At 38.2% G+C, this 7,405-nt stretch overlaps 1 pseudogene; it reads left to right on the plus strand.

Moving 5' to 3' along the window:
- Nucleotides 1-718: 718 nt before the first annotated feature.
- LOC104605860 (putative receptor-like protein kinase At1g11050 pseudogene) lies at nucleotides 719-2,018 on the plus strand (annotated as a pseudogene).
- The last annotated feature ends 5,387 nt before the right edge of the window (nucleotides 2,019-7,405 follow it).

The following is a 7,405-nucleotide window of genomic DNA, read 5'->3' on the forward strand; positions in this document are numbered from 1 at the left end:
TTAAAGTTAATTTGCTTTTTCATTTAAACAGCATATATGAAAAAGAAGCAGGGCCTTAGAAAATGTATTCATCATATTCTATGAAGCCTAACCAAAATAAGTTCCCTGTCTACTTATTTTTTGCCCCCTTTTAGAAAATATATGGAACCATTTTGTTGATTCTGTCCATAACAAAGGTTGGAGAGAAGAGAACAATGGGCTCTTTTGGGTCCCCAATTATCTTGTAATGTAGAAGATTTCTAAATTGTATGCACTTTAATTGGAAGATTTACTAACACTTCGACTGAGGTTATTATTCACACGCAAAGGATAAATGACATTAAAATACTTGGAAACAAAGGGTTGGCCTTGACTTTCTTGGCCACCAGGGAAAACAACATATACTATGCTACAAGCATAAAAAAAAACATTAAGAAATAGTTTCAGTAATAGCTTACCACCACCTTTTCTAGGAGCCTCTGTTGTAAATTTCAAAAAAGAAGCAAGGGTAAATCTCTTAAACTTGCCCTCTTCTTCCTAGTGTCTTAAGTTTAGCTATTGTCTTAAGTTTTCTGACAATTGTCATTGTCCTTAAATGCTAATGAAAGGAAACGAAATGTCAAATTTGCCCTCTTCTTCCTCTTCCACGGAGCAGGTCTGTTTCATTTTCACCGAGACTGGTGCCGGTCTCGGCAGCAGCAGTGGCAACGGTGTTCACAGAAATTACAGAGAGAGAGAGATGGGGTTTGAACTGTTGCTTCTAACAATGATGCTTCTGTGCTCTGCAGCTAATTACAGTACAGTCTCAGCCGCCAGCAACACCTCTACATGCCCCATGGACATGGGCTATGTGGAAAGAGTCCCATGGGACTCCTCATCGTGCTCGAGCTTCCCACGGAACAACACCAATTGCTGCCAGACTCTGCTCAGCCTATTCGGCATCGCTCTGGCTGTACGCCCCAAGGAGACCTTCCCTCTTCCTGCTCCCCAACTTCCCCACTTCCTTTGCCTACATATCTGACTTCCAGTCCAAGCTGGATTCTTTGTCTCTTCCTTCTGATCTCGCCTCAGTCTGCTTCAGCCCGAGCCAGTTCGTTGCAAGCCACCAACTTTGTGCCGGTATTAATACTAAACAAGACTGGCTCGACAAGCTTGGGCCCTCCACTGTACTCGACACGGCGTGCCAATTCGATCTCAGCATCGGCACCGCCTGCGTCGCTGCTGGGTTCAAGGTTCAGGCCAGATTAGTTTCCACCAATGGCAATAAAACCAATTCCATTGATTTCTTCTATTTCACTGTTCTCTATGTTGGACCCGAGAGCACGCGAGCTGCTTGTATATTTGGGCTGCCACTGGCCATATCTATAGATAACAAGAAGCACTTGGCTCTTGTTTTCGCCTTGACTGGTGCTGGAACTGCTACTTTCCTTATGTCTTGCTTTCTGGGTTTATATCTCTGGTTCAAGCGGTGGAGGAGGAACGCAGCTAATTTGGAGGAGACCAGCTCCAAGCGCCGGCTGCAACCCAACACTGTGTCAATCTGGTTCAAGATCGGGGAGCTTGAGAAGGTTATATATAATTTCTCATAGAAGAATTTGATTGGATGTGGTGGGTTCAGTGTTGTTTACAAGGGGACCTTATCAGATGGAACTCCTGTTGCTGTGAAGAAGATCATAGAATCAGATTTTCAAGGGGATGCAAAGTTCTGCAATGAAGTTGAGATCATTAGCAATTTGTAGCACCAGAATCTGGTCCCCCTTAGAGGTTGTTGTGTGGCTGATGAGACTGATGAAGAGAGAGGAAAATAGAGGTATCTTGTGTATGAATTCATGCCCAATGGGAACCTTGATGATCATCTCTTCTACCCATTCAATGATCATAGCAATAGTAGCTAACAATCTCTTAGTTGGCCTTAGAGAAAGAGCATAATCTTGGATGTGGCCAAGGGGCTTCTGCTTTGCTCTCTGCAAGTCTGCGCTGGATTAGGCATCGAAGAGATCGATGGAAACCAACAACAACAATCCTGTCATGGAAGATAGGGTTCTTACTGCAACTCCACCGTCCACTAGCTTCGATTTGATATTTTTATAATTTTTTTTTGTCATTGGAAAATCCAAAAGATCTCTACGGCAGGTGCTGGCGGTGCTGCTAGCGGTTGCTCAAAACCATTGAATTTAGTGGAGTTTAGACCCTTTTGGACTCAAGGGAAGTTCAGCTCAGATGAGCTTCTATTTGAAGAAGAAGTCCCCGGCGAAAGTTGTCGAATATAGACGACAATAGTGGTGGTAATGACAGTGAAGAAATAGAGAGTGGAATGATTGCAGAGTGGTAGCTGCCGCCGGAGAGAGGGATGGTGAAGAAGAAGGGAGAGGGATGAAGGGCAAAATTGGGTTTTGAAAAAAAATATACATCACATGGTGTTACATGTGTATGAATTTCGATGGAACATAAACGGATATTAACAGCAGGGGTAGAGCTAGTCAATTGTCAGAAAACTTAAGGGTACCACAAGACTATAGCTAAACATAAGGGTACCGTGTGTCACTACACTAAATAGTAGGGGTAGTTTAAGAGATTTACCGAAAAAACAAACAAAACACTAGTTAAATGGTTGATAAACTATTTCAAACATGTTCAATCCCATCGACGTGTAGTGTCATTATCTAAACAACATGTAAAGGACACTACCAGAAGGAGTTCAAAGAGTATCACTCAATAATTATACAAAGGAAACTTAAATGTGCATTACTAATAATGTGGTACCTAAACCATTCAAAAAACTCCTTTTTATGAATCCTTTACAAGACATGTGGTCATGCTCCAAGTTATTCTCAGTGAACCACAACGAACATGTATTGTCATTACACAAGGGACATGCCAAGGCACCTTTAGTATTCTGTCCTGACAAATTGGCATAACTAGGGACAACAACATAAAGTAAGAACCTTTCTTTCCTTGATGCATCATATGTTAACATACCATTTTCCCATAAGTCAATTAAATCTTCTATTAATTGTTGCAAATATATATATGTATCAATATTCCCTTTTGGATTCCATCGTCCACTAGCTTCGATTTGATATTTTTATAGTTTTTTTTTTGTCATTGGAAAATCCAAAAGATCTCTATGGCAGGTGCTGGCGGTCACTCAAAACCATTGAATTTAGTGGAGTTTAGACCCTTTTGGACTCGAGGGAAGTTCAACTCAGATGAGCTTCTATTTGAAGAAAAAGTCACCGGCGAAAGTGGTCAGATATAGGTGACAATAGTGGTGGTAATGGCGGCGAAGAAACAGAGAGTGGAATGATTGCAGAGTGGTAGCTGCCGCCGGGGAGAGGGATGGTGAAGAAGAAGGGAGAGGGATGAAGGGCAAAATTGGGTTTTGAAAAAAAATTATACATCACATGGTGTTACGTGTGTATGAATTTCGACGGAACATTAACGGATATTAACGGCAGGGGTAGAGCTAGTCAATTGTCAGAAAACTTAAGGGTACCACAAGACTATAGCTAAACATAAGGGTACCGTGTGTCACTACGCTAAATAGTAGGGGTAGTTTAAGAGATTTACCCAAAAAACAAACAAAACACTAGTTAAATGGTTGATAAATTTAGTCAAAAAATGCAACATAAGTTAATATTGTACTTGTAGCACTCCATTTAAACCTGTCATACCTGAAGTGAACCAATTGGGACAGGACCCCAGAGGCTAACATAGAAGTTGTCCTAGTCAAAATTACTAAAAAACTCTAGAAAGTGATAGAAAACCTACAGATGCCAAGAACCTTTAGGAAAAAAGTTATATATGTATGTATAAGTCTACAATGTGTGTATGTGTTGGAAATACAATTACCTCAAGTGGCCCAAAAAATTTATTATTGAAGATGTGAAATATGTATAGAACTAGGGTCTCAAGAGCATAAGTTGAAATAAGTCCCCAATGAACCCTCAATATGTGGCTTTCATAGTAGAACCATGCCATTCCATTATGTTTAGTTCCATATTCCTTACATTTTTTTGAAACATGTAAGGTATTAAATTGCATTAAAAACATAAACATCATCCCATGTACAATGAGAGCCAGTACAATGGGAATATACAAAAAGTGTCAACTAAAGAAAGAAAGGTCCAGCTTGCAAAAAAAGAGAAAAACAGGACACCTTGAATTCCCTTTGTACACTTAATCAAGAAGCCTACAACCTTGTTTTTTACTAAAACCACATTTGAAAATTTTTTGTCAAAGATTTGGTTATTCCTTTCTTTATAGATGGCCCATAGGATGGAAAGTGGAAATATCCTTCAAAGTAGTTTGCCCTTAATGCTCACACCCTTAAGGGACCACCCTTGTACAAGTTGAATAGCTTATTCAAGTAAACAACACTAAACTCCAAAGCAGGAGAAAGTCATTTCCCATAGCTGGGGAGAAAAATGCAATGGAAGAAAAGACGATTGGAGGATTTAGGGGTTCCATTGCATAGGGGGCATAGGAGATCCAAGTATAAGCATGTGTGAAGTATTGTATGATATTGCTAAAGCTATTCAAAAAAAAATTGTACATCAACCACTATACAATGATGACATGTACATTGGCCTATATACAAAAAAGAAGATCCTCTAAATAATAGGTCCAGCTTTCCAAAAAAGAAAAAAAAGTTGGGCACCTTGAAATATTCTTTGTACACCAAACCTTACAAAAGCTAGTTGTATTACAAACTCAATGAAATAAAAAAAAAATAATGGCCAAAACAAGAAACTAGCATCTACCAAAGTGGTATGAATACTTGTGGTGGAAGACCTTAGTCAACATTATCCATGTTAGTATGTTTAGAGTTTATACCAGCTCCTCTACACACACCACTTATTTGTATAGGGACTACTATCTCATCAATCTCTATACCAAGTTTATTTGATCTATTCCGACTAAAGTCATCACCACCCAACAATACATTATCTATCAAGTTGTTATTATTGTACAACACATCTGGTATATCCATCTCAACATTGTTCGCACCAATAACTCCATGCATGTCATATGGATCTCTAGGTTCTTGGAAACAACATGCCATTCTGTATCAATGGGATATTGAACATAAAATACTTGTTCTATTTGAGATGCTAACACATGGATTATTTGTATGTAAGCGGTCTTTGAAATTTACCAATGTGAATCCAAGTTCATCGACTCTCATTCTTCTACCTTGAGTAACATCAAACTACTCACACTTGAATAAAAATATCTTGAAGTGTTCAAAATAATTTAATTCAATTATATCAATGATCATGCCATAATATTCAATATCAACCAACACTGGCTCATGTACACACAAAAAAACTTTGTGTCTTCACAATCATAATAATGCCACTATTTTGAGTCTTTTTGTTTTCATCGTGCTCCTTGGTATGAAACCTGTAACTATTTATGTTAACCCCATTGTATCGCTTTGATATTGCACAAGGGCCACTAGCCAAATGTACTAAACTATTTGGAACATGTTCAATCCCATCAACGTGTAGTGTCATTATCTAAACATGTAAAGGACACTACCATAAGGAGTTCAAAGAGTATCACTCAATAATTATACAATGGAAACTTAAATGTGCATTACTAATAACGTGGTGCCTAAACCATTCGAAAAACTCCTTTTTATGAATCCTTTGCAAGACATGTGGTCATGCTCCAGGTTATTCTCGGTGAACCACAACGAACATGTATTGTCATTACACAAGGGACATGCCAAGGCACCTTTAGTATTCTATCCTAACAAATTGGCATAATTAGGGACAACAACATAAAGTAAGAACCTTTCTTTCCTTGATGCATCATATGTTAATATACCATTTTCCCATAAGTCAATTAAATCTTCTATACACATCTAAGGATCTAGATTATACGAGAAAACAATAACATGCCATGTACTATGAGTATTCAATAATATCCCAAATGGACAAAACCATCAGTTGCTAATCCTAGCCTGACATTATGTAGTTTTAATGCAAATGAAAAGTTTTCCAAGTCAGGAAATTAGTAGGATGCCTTAATATTCCATCTTTCTTATGTCTCTCTTCATGTGATCTCATTGACAAAGAAGTTTTTGATGACATGAATAACCTCTACAGCCTTGGTTTTAAAGGGAAGTAATACAAAACCTTACATGGAATCTTGCTCTTACGTTTGGATGAAGATTCTTTCCTTTTATCTTTCAATGTGGAAGTGGGTTCCTACTGAGATTCACCACAAAGTTTATAAGTGTCCCTAGCTTCATCTTCCTTCCAATATAACATGCAACATTAGGGCATGCATGAATCTTCTTATAATCAAACCTCACTCTAATAATCTTTCTTATTTCATAGTATGAATTGGGTAACACTTCACCTTCTGGCAATACCTCTTTCAACAAGTCAAATAGCATTGTAATGATTTGTTAGACCACCTGCAAAGGCACTTTATTTGGAATAGTCTAATCAGAAATGAAAGTTTTGTAAACTTTTTACAACCGGGATAAAAGTCTTGTTCGACATCTCGTAACAAGTTGTAATATTCATAAGCTATTGTGCCAAAACCAACATCAACAAAAGCATCTTGTCCCTAATTATTTTCACCATCTTGGTCTAGAATTTCAAATGCAACTCACAACATTCCATGCATATTAACACTCGGCCCATCATTTCACACTATTTTCATCAACGACCATATAAATTTCCTTTCTCTCGACATGAGTCCATTTAGTATAACACAGTATCATCCCATTCAATAATAAATGCACTAAGACATCCTTTTTACACTACTTTTTACAATTAATAAATTTCCTGCATAGACAATATATTCTACCCAAGTAAGATCCATGAGCACAAGTAAACTCAATAAATTCCTTCATTCCTTCAATGTATTGTAGATCATCCCTAATGCATACAATAAAGCACAAAAGGATTTTAGACAGTGTATGCCCTTAATTTCAATGGTGTACATTATGACATTTACTGTAAATAAATAAAGTACATATTCCATTCAAGTTATTATGGTGTGTTTCTGTGTAATATCCTTAAACTGAACACATATGAGACTCGTGTTAGTTTAGAATCTTCATAGCCGTTGGATAGATCTGGAGAGATTTATCCTGCCAAGGCTGACACTGATGTGCCGCCAAGTTGGTTGGGGTGGCTTGTCTCAGCTGCTAGGGTGAGAACTGAGGTACATGTAGTGTGGGTTTTCTTGAAACCCTTAATCAAACCAGAATTCTAGTATTGCCCTGGACCTTGGAGATAGATGGGTAAAACAGGAATTTTACACCTGACCCCTAGACTCGATTATGATATTGCACTAGGTGTCGGATTTGGCTATCTTTGATATGCCAATTAGTGAGATCCTTAGAGGGGGTCAAAACTGGGGTATGTTGGGACAGTTCGAGAATTCATCTGAGTGGGTGATC

This window comes from Nelumbo nucifera, chromosome 1 (assembly GCF_055504915.1).
Source record: "Nelumbo nucifera cultivar China Antique chromosome 1, China Antique-T2T, whole genome shotgun sequence".
In the NCBI taxonomy this organism is placed as follows: Eukaryota; Viridiplantae; Streptophyta; class Magnoliopsida; order Proteales; family Nelumbonaceae; genus Nelumbo; species Nelumbo nucifera.